This window comes from Giraffa tippelskirchi, chromosome 14, assembly GCF_054371585.1.
Source record: "Giraffa tippelskirchi isolate mGirTip1 chromosome 14, T2T-mGirTip1v1.2.pri, whole genome shotgun sequence".
NCBI classification, from domain to species: domain Eukaryota; kingdom Metazoa; phylum Chordata; class Mammalia; order Artiodactyla; family Giraffidae; genus Giraffa; species Giraffa tippelskirchi.
This window is the reverse complement of record NC_137288.1, coordinates 42,008,093-42,024,985: the sequence shown is the minus strand read 5'-3', so window position 1 is coordinate 42,024,985 and position 16,893 is coordinate 42,008,093. Positions and strand designations below refer to the sequence as shown.

Genomic DNA, 16,893 nt, shown 5'->3' with positions numbered 1-16,893 from the left:
ATCCTCTGCCAGTGCAGGAGAGGCAGGTTTGACCCCTGGGTCGGAAAGAGCCCCTGGAGAAGGAAATGGCACCCCACTCCAGTATTCTCGCCCAGAGAATTTCATGGATCAGAGGAACCTGACAGGTTACAGCCCATGGGGTCACAGAAAAGTTGGACACGACTTAGTGACTAAATAACAGTGACAAATTTGTATTTTAGTCCAAAAAGACCAGAAAATAAGCTCAGAATTCACTTAAAATCATCATCATCATCATTATTATTATATTGTACTTAAGTGCCCAGAAAACACTCCTACCTACTATAACTGAAAAATTAAGTGGGGAATTGGAGCCTTGATCTGTCACAAAGCAGATCGTGCTTCAAATAATTGGCTCAGCAATCAAGTTGGGTAAATTACTTAACTTATCCAACACTTCATTTCCTCACTTATAAAATGAAGATAATATTAGTGCCCAGTGCATAGTTTATTGTGAGGATTATATATATATGTACATATATATAACATAAAGTATTAAATATATAATGTATACCTAATTAAAGTATTAAATATATAATATATATATTTATATATAAAATATATAGTTGAGTATCTGGCACATAATACAAACACAGTAAGTGCTAGCTGTTGTTGTTACAGTTTTTTTTTTTTTCTAAATTTGCTTTATAAGTAGAGCCTTATAAACTTATAGCATTAATTTTTGCATTCAAATACAGAACTTTAAGTGAATTTCCATTACCTGTGTTCTTATTAAATGCAGCCTATCTGTCCACACTATTAACATTGCCTTAGATCTCAAAATTATCATCCCCCTTTGGGGCTTCCCTGATAGCTCAGTTGGTAAAGAATCCACCTGCAATGCAGGAGACCCCAGTTCGATTCCTGGGTTGGGAAGATCCCCTGGAGAAGGGATAGGCTACCCACTCTAGTATTATGGCCTGGAGAATTTCATGGACTGTATAGTCCTTGGGGTTGCAAAGAGTTGGACACGACTGAAAAACTTTCACTTTCACTTTTTCTTCTATCCCTCCTAGTCTCATACTATTCATAATTCTTACTGTCAGGTCATCTACACCTTTACTCAATTCATTTGTAAAAAAAGAAGAAAAAAAAAGCATGTTAGGCAAAACTTGTCATACTCACATCCCTAAATTTCAACCTTATGAACTGAATTAACAGGAGGCCAAAAATCAGCTCTCTTTGGTTAAAATCATCCCATCTGTTATAAATCTTTGAATGTTCTTTCATAGAGTTAATATTGTATTTATTATGTTATTCATTAACAGTAGTTTTTATACATTCCTTAATTTCTCTACTAGACTGTAGGTTCCTTGTTATTAAAAGCTATAACTTACCCATCTTTATTATTTATTCATTTTATTCACAGTATGTAGCAAAGTACCAATTGATGCACTTTCTCAGTAGCTGTTTTCTGAGTTAACAGGATGAAAAAATGATTAAAGGCAAAGATGGGCATATCTTTGACTTAAAAATATGTGTCAGTTGAGAAAAAGGTCACCTTCTTTAACGCAATGTGTACAGCTTTGGGAAGGGGACTAACCCACCTTTGAGATCAATAAAGTGGCAATGATCATAGAAAGGTCACCCTCACATCTATTTCATTTTCTAAGCACTCACGTGCTTCTCTTTTACAATCTTTCTTGCCTTCTTCCACCTTAGTTTCCCCTGCTGTGAAGCTTAATTAAACCATGTTTGCAAAGCCTGTTGAATTCTTCAGGATAAAGATGCTCTGAAATTGTGTTGTGTGCCCAGAGATGTGACATCTCTGCTCCCTCCTCAGTCAAGTCTATAAATCCCTTGGTCATGTGCTCCAAACTGGAGGCAGCAAAGTATTATATTGAATGTAATCTGAAGCGATATCAAAATACAACACATTTCCACTGAGTGTTCCTAAAAGGCTCTCAGAATGTGTTTTATTTAAAAACATGTATCCCAGATGGTTTTTCTTACTTAATATCTATGAGCAGATGTTGGGAATAGATTCCAATCCTGCCAATAGTTGACTTTGTTTCATTGAACTATGATGGATACACTGAACGACCTTGGATAATTACTTTACATCTTAAACCTTGGTTTCTTCATCTATGAAACATGGAGACAGAATAGGTGATCACTCACCTTTGAGATCTGCCAAAATATCAAGCAGAGAAGGCAATGCAATTCCTTAAGCAAGATTTATATACCCTATTATATGTGACAATTATAATTTGGGGCCTCAAAGATTAGGATGATTTAAATGTGTTCATGATTTAAACATAAGTGACTTAGAGAAAGTTTGCCAAATGTAAGTGATTATCTTAAATATCAACTCCCTGGAAAGTCCTTTCACTCACTCTTTTTTTTTTTCTTTTTTTTTTTTTTTTTTATGTTTTATTTTATTTATTTATTTATTTTTTTTATAAATTTATTTATTTTAGTTGGGGGCTAATTACTTTACAATATTGTAATAGATTTTGCCATACATTGACAAGAATCAGCCATGGGTTTACATGTGTTCCCCTTCCCGAACCCCCCACCCACCTCCCTCCCCCTCTCATCCTTCTGGATCATCCCATTGCCCCGGCCCTGAGCCCTTGTCACATGCATCGAACATGGAATGGTGCTCTGTTTCACATATGACAATACACATGTCTCAATGCCATTCTCCCAGAACGTCCCACCCTCACCTTCTCCCTCAGAGTCCATAAAATTGTTCCATGCATCTGTGTCTCTTATTCTGTCTCGCATATAGGGTTATCGTTACCATCTTTCAGATTCCATATATATGCATTAGTATACTGTATTGTTGTTTCACTCACTCTTTATGTTAGGTACATCCTGGCCATAGCCTCAAGTCCAGCATCATGGAGAGTCATCTCTGGGCCATCCTGTGTTGTTATTTTACTTTTATTCTCTACATGTTTTCTTCTTCCAACTAAATTTAAGGTCACTGAGGAAGGACCTTATGTCTTCTACTTCTCTGTATCTTGAAAGAACCTAGATATCCCAGCATTAGAGATTTTGAGCACTCAGTGATTAAATAGTTTTTATAAGCCTCTGATCACTGTATCAGCTGCATCACTATTTAAAGATAAGCCCAAGCAACATTAAATGCGTGTGTGTATCATAATAAGAATCAATGTAGGTCCAAAGCCTGACTCTGCCATTACTCAAGGTTTCTATCTCTCAAGTTCCAAATTTGCAAAATAGTGAATTGTTATCTATCTTTTAGAGGTGTTAGGATTAAATGAAATCCCATGTGAGCAAAGTTGATACATAACAGATATTTGATAAATGGTAACTATAGATATCATACTTTGCCTTTGTACATTTATACAGTTAATCATTGGTTTTTCACTTCTATGTGTAAACAGATCTCCTGGGGAGCCTCTTAAATATTTCGTTTCTTAGTACTCAGTCTTAGAGCTTTTGACTCTGCTTATCCTTGATCCTTACCTTGAGAAATGCTGTCTCACGGCTGAATTGTTCATAACTCACTCTTATTCTTAAAATGCTTTAGATACACATTCCTCAGAGTTCCACAGCTGTCAAGCATTTGACTCTTTACTGAGCATTAAAATAAGAAACTATTTTGATGCCAGCTATCTTGAAAGTTAGGTGGCTTGTTAAAAGAACCTGGAAGCTATTAGCTTGAAAAACAGGGATGAAAAATTACCTGGTGCAATTTTCCTGACCCAAGAAAATAATTGCTTTCTCACAGTCTGAAAATTACACAAACTTTTCTCCCCTCATATTACAACTGCCGTTTCCAATTTTTAAGTGTGGTTAAGGCCCCGGGTTACCCACATATTCTTTGAACTTCAACATTTTAGACAATTATTTTTAGGGCAAGCTTTACACTGGATTTCATTTTGCTCTTCTGACATTTGGCAATATCACTATAAAATTGATATTAAACTGGTGTCCGTAAATTGCTTCAAACGATACTGTTTGATACATTGTTTCTTAGCTCAACTAGCTTTAGAGTTTTGAGAGCAGACTATGAAAGATTAAGAGCACTAGGACAAAAAACATGTTAGAATTATAGATATAATCAATTTCTATCAGCACAGATTTTCAAACTATGAAACTATTTAAACTTCTAGTCTCTTCTTCAAAAAAATCTAAGCCATTGGGGACTTCTCTGGTGATCCAGTGGCTAAGACTCTCTGCTCCCAATCCTGCCAGTGAGGGGGCAGGTGGGGCAGGTCTGATCCCCGAGCAGGGCAAACTAGATCCCACATGCCCCAGATGAGTTCACATGCTGTGACTAAGGATCCCACATGCTGTAACTGAAGATCATGTATGCCACAACTAAGACCAAATAAAAATAAACATTAAAAAGATAGTGGGAGAAAAAAACTAAGCCATTGTGAAGAATGCTAATTGAGAACTAACAAATTGCCTTTATTCTTCCCAGAATCTAAGTTATTTCTTAATGTATTAATTAGGGTGAAAGTTTGATTTCTGTTAAGAGAGAGACCAAAATAATGGCGGTTTATAGAAGAGGAAGTTATTTTCTTCTTGCATAAAAGTCTGGCTCAGCCATCCAAGGCCAGTAGGAGGTACCACAATCAACAGAGACCCAGACCCCTTCCATCCTGTTGCTATGTCATTCTCAGTCCAGAGTTTGCATCTCACTGCTCAAAATGGGCATCCCAGCTACTGTCAATGTATCCACATTATGGCCCATGGGAAGGGGTCACTGGAGGGGTCAGGCATGCTTCTTCCTTTGAAGTGAACGACCCAGAAACCGCACTGGAAAATGCATATACATCCCAATGGGCAGCACTTAGCCACACGACCACATGTAGCTTCAAGGGAATATAAGAAGTGGACTCTTTTACTGGATTTTCATGACGCAGCTACCAATTCTTTTACTAAGAATGATAATTGGAAAACATCTAGCTTCCTCTGCTACATCTGATACTCGGTAAGTTCAAGTGGATTGATATGAAAGGTAAAAACAATATTAAGAAATGAAAAGTCCCAGAGACGAAATGTGCTGCTATTTTACCAATAATATCAGCCTGATGATCCTATGGTTTAGAAGTGATCAGATATTTTTCCAAGCATCTAACTTGCTAAACAGTAAAGGAATCAAGCATTTTCATTAGATACCATAATATCTGAAGTAGAGAAACTTGGATATTGTCTAAGAACTCCAGTAAAACATATCAACTATTCCATCTTACCCACTCCAGTACTCCTGCCTGGAAAATCCCATGGACAGGGGAGCCTGGTAGGCTGCAGACCATGGGGTCGCTAAGAGTCGGAAACGACTGAGCGACTTCACTTTCCGTTTTCACTTTCATACATTGGAGAAGGAAATGGAAACCCACTCCAGTGTTCTTGCCTGGAGAATCCCAGGGACGGGGGAGCCTGGTGGGCTGCCGTCTATGGGGTCGCACAGAGTCGGACAAGACTGAAGCGATTTAGCAGCAGCATTCCATCTTATCGAACAAGTGTAACCTCCTAGAGATGCTAAAATTTGAGTATATATACTTACTCTTTGATATAACCTGTGATCATTCCATAGAACTATAAAAACTAACATTTCATTCCCTTTTATAGCTGCTTAACATTTCACTGTGTGATTGCACCACTGTCATTCAACTACTGGTTTCCTACTGATGGTAAGTCAGATTGTTTGCAGACTTTGCTATTACCAATAGTGCTACAACAAATGGCCTTGTGTGGGTACTTTTCTAACAATACTGGCAGCATATCTTTGGGCTAAAATTTTGGAAATGGCCATGAATATGTTTAGATATTTAAAATGGTGTATGTTTTGGTATTTAAAAAGGTATTCAAAATCCAAAGATGAAACCAGACTCTAAGGATTTTGAATACCATGCCAACGTCTGAACTTGCCAGTGAAAATTTATCAGGAAGGGAATGCTATTTTTGGACATGTTTTAGAAAAATGACTTTGATAGTAGTAAAAGGATAAGGTAAAGAGGTTGGTTGGAGGGCAAAGGTCACTGCCTTCATAAAATTCACCATATTTTGGGTATCTGTAATCAGGAATCATGTGATACAAGTGAAACAGTTTCAAAAATATCTATATATCATTTTTTCACTTTAGGAAAAGTAGCACAATTCCTAAAAGACTTTTAGGCCAGAAGGAAGTTTTATCTCAGTCAATGAGTAAAGAAAGTCACATTATGTCTTGCCTACTCCCGAGTATAAAGACCCACCAGTTAATGTCTATTGGAGCAGAGGGATATAATGGGAAGCCATCTTTCATCCCAGCCATCTTAAAGCACACAAACTTTGATTCTGCTGGGGAAAATACTGATATCTGTGGCTAAGACCAACTATAGGTAAGAAATGCAAGGCAAAATATCTTCTACAATGTGTTCTTGTTTAGAACCAAATAGCTGTTTCTGTAAGAGCTGAGATTCAAGTAAGATTAGAGCAGCGGTTAGGTGAGCAATTAGAGAACAGCAATTAAAGGAATGAACTTTGAAAAATAAGAATTGTGCAGCAGATTCTGTGTCTGCCCTGCTCTCTGTCCTCTTAGTTCCTTTCCATGTACATTTATAGCCCCAGTGAACAGTTTGCATATATTCTGATAGCACCCATTGAAGACACCTGCCTTTTTTTTTACTTTTTTGCTTCTCTGCCTGAGGGCTTTCTTTGGTCCTAGGGTAGCTTTTTCAGTTGAAGTTCAAGGCAGGTATTCAACACCCAGAAAACATTCCTCAACCAAAGACATATACAATCAGTAGAAAAATATTCCCAGGTTTCCCATTTCTTTGTGGGGAAATTCTGAGCTGAATTCTATAAGGTTCTTCAGAGTGAGCCTCAGTCACCCACAGTCCATCCATCAACACACCTCTTATTGGCTTTCTCACTTCCATGTCCCATCTGCCACACTTCTCTCTTGTTCATCCTGGGACCACCTTTCAAATGTTTAAGCCTTTGTCTTAGTCTCCTTTGGAACACCCAGATGATGACGAGCAGAACTTTTTCATAATTCCTCCGAACTGTGTTACCTTCTGTTTCAGGGCTCCACTGGAAACTTCCTACTAGCCTATCTAGCTGTGATCTATCTAGCCCTGATATATCATAATTAACAGAATTTCCCCTTCAACACAGGAGCTCCATTTTTTTGTCTTGTTATTCAGAGTGCCTTGCCTATTCCCTGGCATAGAGCAGCTGAACATTAGATAATTGTGGGATGAATGAATAAATAAATGAAAGAAATTCTGAAAGGCAAGCAGGTTATATCTGGGAAATCCAGCAACAAACAAACCTAGGATATTTATGCAAGAGTAGGGGATCAGGAAACAATAAATAGAAATCTCAGGAAGCAAGTAATTACATCAATCAAAAAATGAATAAATACAAGAAGATGCAGAGATAGGATTTCAGGAATACTATCCTGTCTTCAAAGAAGATATTTAGGTCAAAAGAAAATGGTGAATTTCAGAGTGAGAAGGCAGTGATGAGGACTGTCCTAGTACTCATTTAATTCTCACGCTAGTCATATAATACAGGTATTGCTTCACTTAATGGATAGGAAAAAATAAACCATAGAAAGGTAAATAAAAGTGACCAAGTTGGGGCAGTAAACACTATTGGAAAATCAGAAGACGGGTCATCTGGTATTTCTACCTATAATTTCTAGAAGTGAAAACTCCTAGGAGGACTCAAGGTGATTCTTATTTTTGAGGAGTCAACCACCAGAATTACACCCCGTGCCTCCAGTTTCACTAGAGAAATCTAGTCCTCATATGAAGAAGCAGGTGACTAAACAAGCTACCCCTGCAGCATGGGAATAAGAGTTTCAGGGCCACCATTTTTGTTTTAGAATTCAAAGTCAGTTTCTTTGAAATGATGGAAGGAATGTTCCAACAGTGTCACAAATGACCAAATTCTGATCACTAACATTCAAAAAAAATAATTGAATGTTATGTATTATTCTTTCTTTTTCTTTTCTTCTCTTTGCTTTATATTACTCAACACAATCTCCTCAGTTATAATGGAAGCAAACTGTCTTTTCATATCAGTGTGCTCCTAGTCTATGATTCAAAATTACAGTGCTGTTTTAGAGGCATCATTTTGCTTCTGTGGTAACATTTTCTCTAAATCTTTGCCTTGTGGCCTCAATGAATGCATTTGGCAGGAGAAGCAGGCTGATAGGAAAAGGAGGGCTTCTGTGAACACAAGTACCTTGGGAAATCAGCAATGATGTGAAAAGAAATGTATAAAAGCTATCCTGCACAGTATATCTGTTTTTAATGGGACTTCATTAAAAGTATATATTTCTTAAAGTTTGCCTCAACATGGCAGTGGGCGTCTATAGATGAAGTTTGAGAGCGCTTAGTTTCCTTCACTTCTTTTTAATTCACTCACTACAAACTTTGATAGAACAAAAGGAGAATAATTTCGGGCTCATATTAACTTTGCAGTAGGATTTATATCATCTGCCACTCATTTTCTAGAAATCTTAAAAATCAGAGTCAAAAGGGAGCTCCTGATTTATGAAACTAGAGTTTGAATCATTAGAAAAGTGGCTCAGCAGTAGCTATCATCAAGGGCGTTGTACCCAAAGAAGTGTGCATTTTGGAAGGTTCTAGAACACAACCTTTACTAATGCTGTGGCTCAGGAGAGGGTTTTGAATCTGAGCAATGACTAACACTGAGTTGACCCTCTGTGAATATCTAATGAATGAATTAGTATCACATCAGTTGGGGGAAAAACCCAGAAACGGAAACAGAATTCTGAAGATGGGAGGCCAAAGCAAATAATAGAGGAATTTTTAAGATGGCAAACACTGGCTACAAGAGGACAGAAATTCTATATGGTAGTGGAAAAAATATTTCATAGATGAAATGAGTTCAGTGTAAGGATTTTAAATGCTAGAAATTTATAGACAATGGAGAACCAGTAAAGTTTTTCCAAGTAGTGACATCAAAGGAGTTCTTTAATATTACTTAGCTGGTTGGTTTTGAAGGGAGGACAACACAGGCATAGTAAAAAGTCAAGAGTCTAATTCTAGCAGGGGAATAAAGCAGTCAGGAACACTGGCATCAGGGTCAGAGAGATCTGAAATTGTATTCCCTATGTTTGGGAGTAATTTTATTTCTTCAGGTATCAGTGTTCTAATCTGCATAGGTTTAACTCCATCAGTATTCTGGAATCTACCTTTTTGTCATTCTTTGTTCTAGAAGCTGAGCAAACAGTTACACAATAGATCATCTTTCATGAAACACTCTGAAGGTGACATTCAAGGCAAGAACTAAAAAGGGCAGAGGGGTAACACATAGTTAGAAGACAGACACTTCCTGAAGAGGCAATAATTAGTATAAATGCCTGAGGCAAGAATGAGTTGGGTGCCCTCGGGGAACTGAAGGAAAAGGTCTGTACCTATGGGTGCATGGGGGAGTGAGATGAGTTGAGGACAGATGGAGAGGTGGGGGCCAAATTATGGAGAGACTCATAAGCTGGGCTAAGAAGACTGGAGATATTTTAAATCTGATGGGAAATGTCTAGAGAGTATTTTTGTAGATGACTATTGCTGAATAGAAAATGGATTGTGATGGGATGTGCCTTGGAGCTGGGAGACCAGTTACACAGCTATTGCAGAATCTGGGAAAGAGATGATGAAGGCTCGCAATAGGATTGATATTGAAAGAAAAAGGTACAATCTGTTTGTAGGACATACATTAAGCTCACCTTAAAAATGCATTCCAACATACATTAGGTACAGAAAAATACTGTTTGATTCCACTTATACAAGGTACCGGAGAAGGCAATGGCAACCCACTCCAGTACTCTTGCCTGGGAAATCCCATGGACAGAGCAGTCTACAGTCCATGAGGTTGCGAAGAGTCGGACACGACTGAGCGACTTCACTTTCACTTTTCACTTTCATGTATTGGAGAAGGAAATGGCAACCCACTCCAGTGTTCTTGCCTGGAGAATCCCAGGGACGGGGGAGCCTGGTGGGCTGCCGTCTATGGGGTCGCACAGAGTCGGACACGACTGACGTGACTTAGCAGCAGCAGCATACCAGGTACCTAGACTAGTCAAATTCATAGAGTCAGAATGTACACTGAGGGATGGGGAGGGGGGGTAAGGAGATAGTGTTTAATGTAGATAGAGTTTCAGTTTAGGAAGGTGAAAAATTCAGAAGGTGGATGATGTCTGAGAGTCACACAACAGTGCCACTGAACTCTACAGTTAAGAATAGTTAAAATAGCATGTTTTATTTTATGTGACCTTTACCACAGTAAAAAACATTTGAAAAAAGTCATCATTGACATATAACATGTGAATTTAGCTATATGATATAATGATTCACTATTTGTATATAGTGCTAAATGATCACAAGTCTGATTAATGTTCATCACCACCAATATTAACAATGTGTGTGTGTGTGTGTGTGTGTGTGTGTGAAGGGAGATGAGAATTCTTGTGATCTACTCTCTTAGCAACTCTCAAGTGTACATTTCTGTTAACTATTATCACCAAGCTGTACATTCCAAGTTTTCAGATTTGAGGCAGTAAAAAGTTCATTAAGCTTGTTCTTAGAAAATAAATAAAGGGAGAAGCATAGATTTGGGATGTTTTCAGGAGGTAGGATCAATAAGGCTTGGTTATAAATGAAATTGAAGAATAATGGAGGGCAAGAAATCATAGAAAACCCCTACATTTCTGGCTAAAGCAATGGGCTATAAGGTTATGTTTTTGTTAAGATGGGTGAAGGGGAGAAGCAGAATAGCAAATCAAGTGTATTTTCATGATTTTAGTTTAAAGTGTATGAAAGCGAAAGTGTCAGTCACTCAGTCATGCCCAACTCTTTGCGACCCCTTGGACTGTAGCCTGCCAGACTCCTCTGTCCATGGGATTTTCCTGGCAAGAACACTGGAGTGAGTAACCACTCCTTTCTCCAAGGGATCTTCCCGACCCAAGGATTGAACCCACATCTCCTGCATTGCAGGCAGATTCTTATCCATCTGAGCTATCAGGGAATCTTCAAATCCATAACTATGGTGACAAAAGTAACATGGAGTGGGGGACATAAATCTATAGAAAAAAAATTTCAATTAGATATCATATATCAGACTGACAAAATTTTTGTGTACAAACTGTGTCGGGAATAGGCAGCCTGGCTAACATTTCTTATCCTAGTGAGAGGATCCCACAGCTGTCTACACATCAGAATCCATGCCCTAGAGATAGTGACTTACTTAAAATAGGACTCGCTGTGGATTTTATATGTGTGCTTTCATCCTGCCTGCTAAATTGCTTCAGTCATGTCTGACTCTTTGTGACCCTATGGACTGCCAAGGCTCCGCTGTCCACGGGATTCTCCAGGCAAGAATACTGGAGTGGGTTTCCAGTTCCTTCTCCATGGGATCTCGCTGTCCCAGGGACTGAATCCATGCCTCATGTCTCTTGCACTGGCAGGAGGGTTCTTTACCACTGGTGCCACCTGGGAATCTCCATGGATTTTGGTCTCCTGCCTTGCAGGCAGATTGCTTACCATCTTAGCCATCAGGGAAACCCTAAGTATGCTCAAACCTGGTCATTTCAAAAATTTTACAAAATAGTAATTCCCAAGATTCATATATATTTTCATACATATCATATGTATATAAATCCATTTTATGAATATATGACTTTTATATGTATATACTATACATACTATATACTGAACAAATTTGCTGAACTGAACTGAATATATATATATGATCCATATGAATATATGGGGCCATAAAAAGGCTGCCCTAGAGGACATGCTGGAGAAGGCAATGGCACCCCACTCCAGTACTCTTGCCTGGAAAATCCCATGGACGGAGCTTGGTAGGCTGCAGTCCATGGGGTTGCACAGAGTCGGACATGACTGAAGCGTCTTAGCAGCAGCAGCATATGAATATATATGAAATGGGAATTTCTATTTTGTAAAAATACTTGAAATGACCAGGTTTGAGTACACTTAGGGCTTCCCTGTTGGTTCAGATGGTAAAGAACCTGCCTGCAATGCAGGAGACTTGGGCTCAATCCCTGGGACGAGAAGATCCCCTGGAGAAGGAAATGGCTACCCACTCCAGTATTCTTGCCTAGAGAATTCCATGGACAGAGTAAACTGGTGGGCTACAGTCCATGGGGTCATAAAGAATCAGACACAACTGAGCAACTAACACTTTCACTTTTATTTTTTTCAGTATATGCTCAATATTCCTCAACCCTGGTATTTAATGCTGTATAATAAGATTCATTTCAATTCAGTCGCTCAGTCGTGTCCAATTCTTTGCGACCCCATGGACTGCAGCACGCCAGGCTTCCCTGTCCATTGCCAACTCTTGGAGTTTACTCAAACTCACATCCATTGAGTCAGTGATGCCATCCAACCATCTCATCCTCTGTCGTCCCCTTCTCCTCCTGCCTTCAGTCATTCCCAGTATCAGGCTCTTCTCCAAGGAGTCAGTTCTTCACATCAGGTGGCCAAGGTATTGGAGCTTCAGCATCAGTCCTTCCAATGAATATTCAGGACTGATCTCCTTTAGGATGGACTGGTTGGATCTCCTTGCAGTCCTAGGGACTCTCAAGAGTCTTCTCCAACACCACAGTTGAAAGGCATCAATTCTTCAGCATTCAGCTTTCTTTATAGTCCAACTCTCACATCCATACATGACTACTGGAAAAATCAAAGATTTGACTAGATGGACCTTTGTTGGCAAAGTAATGTCTCTGCTTTTTAATATGCTATCTAGGTTGGTCATACTTTTCTTCCAAGGAGCAAGTGTCTTTTAATTTCATGGCTGCAGTCACCATCTGCAGTGATTTTGGAGCCCCAAAATATAAAGTCTCTCACTGTTTCCATTGTTTCCCCATCTATTTGCCATGAAGTGATGGGACCAGATGCCATCACTTAGTTTTCTGAATGTTGAGCTTTAAGCCAACTTTGTCACTCTCCTCTTTCACTTTCATCAAGAGGCTCTTTAGTTCTTCTTCACTTTCTGCCATAAGGGTGGTGTCATCTGCATATCTGAGGTTATTGATATTTCTCCTGGCAATCTTGATTCCAGTTTGTGCTTCATCCAGTTCAGCATTTTGCTTGATGTACTCTGCATATAAGTTAAATAAACAGGCTAACGATATATAGCCTTGACATACTCCTTTTCTGATTTGGAACCAGTCTGTTATTCCATGTCCAGGAGGACAAAAATGAACTCTGATCATTAAAGATCATAGTAGCTGCATCACCAACTGTAGTTGACATGATAAGAAAACAAGATAGTTTGTACATCCATGATAGCTCAGTTGGTAAAGAATTCACGTGCAACGTGGGAGACCTGGGTTTGATCCCTGGCTTGGGACGATCCCCTGGAGAAGGGAAAGGCTATGTGCTTCAGTATTCTGTCCTGGAGAATTCCATGGACTGTATAGTTCATGGGGTCACAAAGAGTCGGACACGACTGAGTTACTTTCACTTTCAGTTACCACATCACTGGACTCTGAGGTCAGAAACTGGACGCTAAGTAGAATCTGTTGCCCTTCCCCCAAGACGAGGGGCCACTTTTATGTGAACTACTTCTAACAGGGCAGACAGTGGTTTTACACATAAAGATGCTTCTGCTTCTCCTCCATCCTTCCTGAACATACAATAGCAGTAGGTACCCTATCGAGAGCACATGCCTCATGATGACGGCTCAATATGTTTTCCAAGAGCACTGTGTATATTCTTTTCCTGCTCTGCTAAACAAAGAAAGTTACTGTAACTGGGAGAAACAGGTACAGAGAAGAATTATGACCCACTGCACCCTCTTATGTTTTTAATCTACAAGTAGAGACGCTTTCAGCAGAGATGGTGCTGTCCAGGATAACTCTAGGACATTACACAATTGAGATGGAACACTTTGGCCTTCCCTGAAGATGGATGGCGGGCTCCTCTAAATGCTGCTCATGACTGGAGGCTTTAGTTCAGTATAAATAAGGAAGATGTCTCTAAAATATTGCATAAGGTGTTCCCTAAGAACAAAAGACGCAGACCCTGGGAAGCAGGAGCATTAAGTGGCTATACCTTCAACATGTACCCAATCATCTCGAAAAATGACGATGCCCAAAGGCTGAGAAAGTGAGATGCTATTGTCCTCATTGGTGTCTCAGCTGCCATCCACAGAGCGACCTCGATTCCAAGTTCCAGCTCTGTGCATCCCCTCAGTGCAGTTGCTGTTTCCTGGGCCCTCACAGACCGCAGAAGACAAGCCAGTTTTGAAAGTCTGAGATAGGCATACATGATATTCTGTTTCACTTTTGTTGGGCCTCATTCCTTCAGTTCCTGCTTTGCTTAAGTCAAAATGTTCAAGGTGATTATGAATTCATAGACTACTACAGAATCAGTGAAGAAGTGTTTTGGGCGTATCTAGTAAGTTAAACGGGCATTATGACTATACCGAATGTTAGAATGAAGAATGCCTTTTGCTGCACTACTTAACATAAAGGTAAATGAAAAGAATATATTAATAGTAAAAAAAGGATCAATGTTTTATATTGAATATGGGCTTCCCAGATGGCGCTAATGGTAAAGAACACACTTGCCAATGCAGGAAACATAAGAGACGTGGGTTTGATCCCTGGGTTGGGAAGATTCCCTGGAGGAGGGCACGGCAACCCACTCCAGTATTCTTGCCTGGAGAATCCCATGGACAGAGGAGCCTGGTGGGTTACAGCCCATAGGGTGGCAAAGAGTCTGACATGACTGAGCGACTAACACACACAGAAACAGGAAAATGTGCAGATCCAGGATTATTGTGTAAACAGAGATGAATGATGGTGCAAATTTACCACTTCAGAGGATCTTTCTCAATTTTAAAAAACCTTTTATTTTGTATTGGAGTAGAGTCGATTAACAATACAGTGATAGTTCCAGGTGAACAGTGAAGGTACTCAGCGAAGTATCCATTCTCCTACCAACTCTCCTCCCATCCAGGCTGCCACATAATATTGAGCAGAGTTTCATGTGCTATACAGTAGATACATGCTGGTCATCCATTTTAAATATAGCCATGTGTACATGTCCATCTCAAACTCCCTGACTATCCCTTCCCAATCTTATTCAACCTAAGACACATTTCTCCAGCATGTACTAGGCACTAAATAAAAAAGAAATAAGGTTCAAAGTCCTTGACCTTGCGGTAAAGGAGATCAAAAGATCTATTTCAGATGCTGGAGTTTTAATGCTAAATAAACCTCTCTTTACTTAATAATCCACTATCCCCCATACTTTCAGTCACAAGGAGTTGGTGTTGAAAGAACAAGGAATAATTACTGGAAAGAATTGAATGCTACTGAGGTCTTAGGGGTCTTCTTAGGTTCTGAATGCTTCCATAGTCACTAATTCTGTTTGTTGATATTGGTTTTGAGTCAGTTTTGAGGCACAATTGACATACAGTAAAACTAATTCCTTTTAGGTGTATAGTTCTTAAGATTTGACAATGTATGCAAATAACCACCACAACAACCAAGATATAAAATATTTCAATCATATCAAAGATTTCCCTATGAACTTCATAGCTGACTATCTCCTTCTATGCCCACCTCCTGGAAACCCCAGGCCTGTTTCTTTATACCTAAGTTTTCTCTTTTCCAGAAAGTCATACAATGGAATTATGTAGTATTTTGCCTTTTTCAGTCTGGCTTCTTTCACTTCGCATATGCTTTAGAGATTCAACGATGATGTTTGGTATATTGGTAGGATACCTTTTTCCTTTTTTTTCTTATAGCTTTTTACACTCCACACTATGAATGTAGCACAATTTGTTTCTGTATTCATCAGCTGATGGCATTTGAATTGTTTCCGGTTTTGGGGGGTATTTTGACTACAGCTGCTATGAATGTTTGCATAGGATTTTCTTGTGGACTTGTGCACAAGTTTCTCTTGGATAAAAACCTGGGAGGAAAATCACTGAGTCATAGAGTAAGAGTGTGTTTAACTTTTGAAGAAACTGCCAAACAGTTTTCCAATACGGGTGCAGCATTTATGAATTTCCACTAGCAATATACAAGCATTTCTGTTGCTGCACATCCTTGGCAGCATTTTGTATTGTCATTTTATTTAAATACAGGCATTCTAATATGTAAGTACCAGTATCTTTGGTTTTAATTTGGAGTTCTCTAATGTCTGGATGTTAAATACCTTTTCTTGTGCTTATTTGACATCCACATCTGTTTTATAATAAAATGTCTCTTTAACTCCTCTCCCACTTTTTATTTGTTATTATTATCGTTGCATTGTGAGAGTTGTTTCTATATTGTGAATACAGAATATGTGCAAATATTTTCTTTAACTATGTCACTTGTCTCTTTCTTTTTCTTAGTGACTGGTAAAGAGTTAAAACATTTCAATTTTAACAGTCTAATTAATTTATCAATGCTTTCTTTTATAGTTCCTGCTTTTTGTCTAAAAAAAAAACTATCAAAAAAAAAAAACACCCCTTTGCCTAAAGGATAATCAAAAAGTGTCTTATATGACTTCTGGTATAAGTTTTATAAGCTTAGACTTAGATCTATGATTAATTTTGAGTTAATTTTTATAAACTGTGTGAATTATGTCAGGAATTATTGTCAGGAATTATGTTTTTACATATAGATGCCCAGTCATTCCAGCAACATGTGTAGAAAATAAGATCATTTGTTCATTGAATTGCTTTGGTACCTTTGTTGAAAATCAGTTGATCATATATATTGATCTATTCTCTGTTCTGTTCCACTGATCTGTGTCCTTCCTTTGCTAATATCATGCTGTCTTGATTACTCTAGCTTTATGCTAATTATTAAAATCAAATTGTGTGAGTCCTATAAATTTGTTCTTTTGTTTTGGCTACTCAATGCTCTTTATTTTTCAAAATAAATTTTAGAGCTGGCTCATTGAT

At 38.6% G+C, this 16,893-nt stretch overlaps 1 long non-coding RNA gene across 1 annotated transcript; it reads right to left on the bottom strand.

Annotated features, from left to right (window-relative positions):
• Positions 1-9,179: 9,179 nt before the first annotated feature.
• Positions 9,180-16,450, bottom strand: LOC145534855 (uncharacterized). Its single transcript, XR_014075024.1, has 3 exons — positions 11,940-16,450; positions 9,450-9,729; positions 9,180-9,293 (listed from the first exon to the last, which is right to left on the bottom strand). It is a non-coding gene; the product is annotated as an uncharacterized LOC145534855 (long non-coding RNA).
• Between the last annotated feature and the right edge of the window lie 443 nt (positions 16,451-16,893).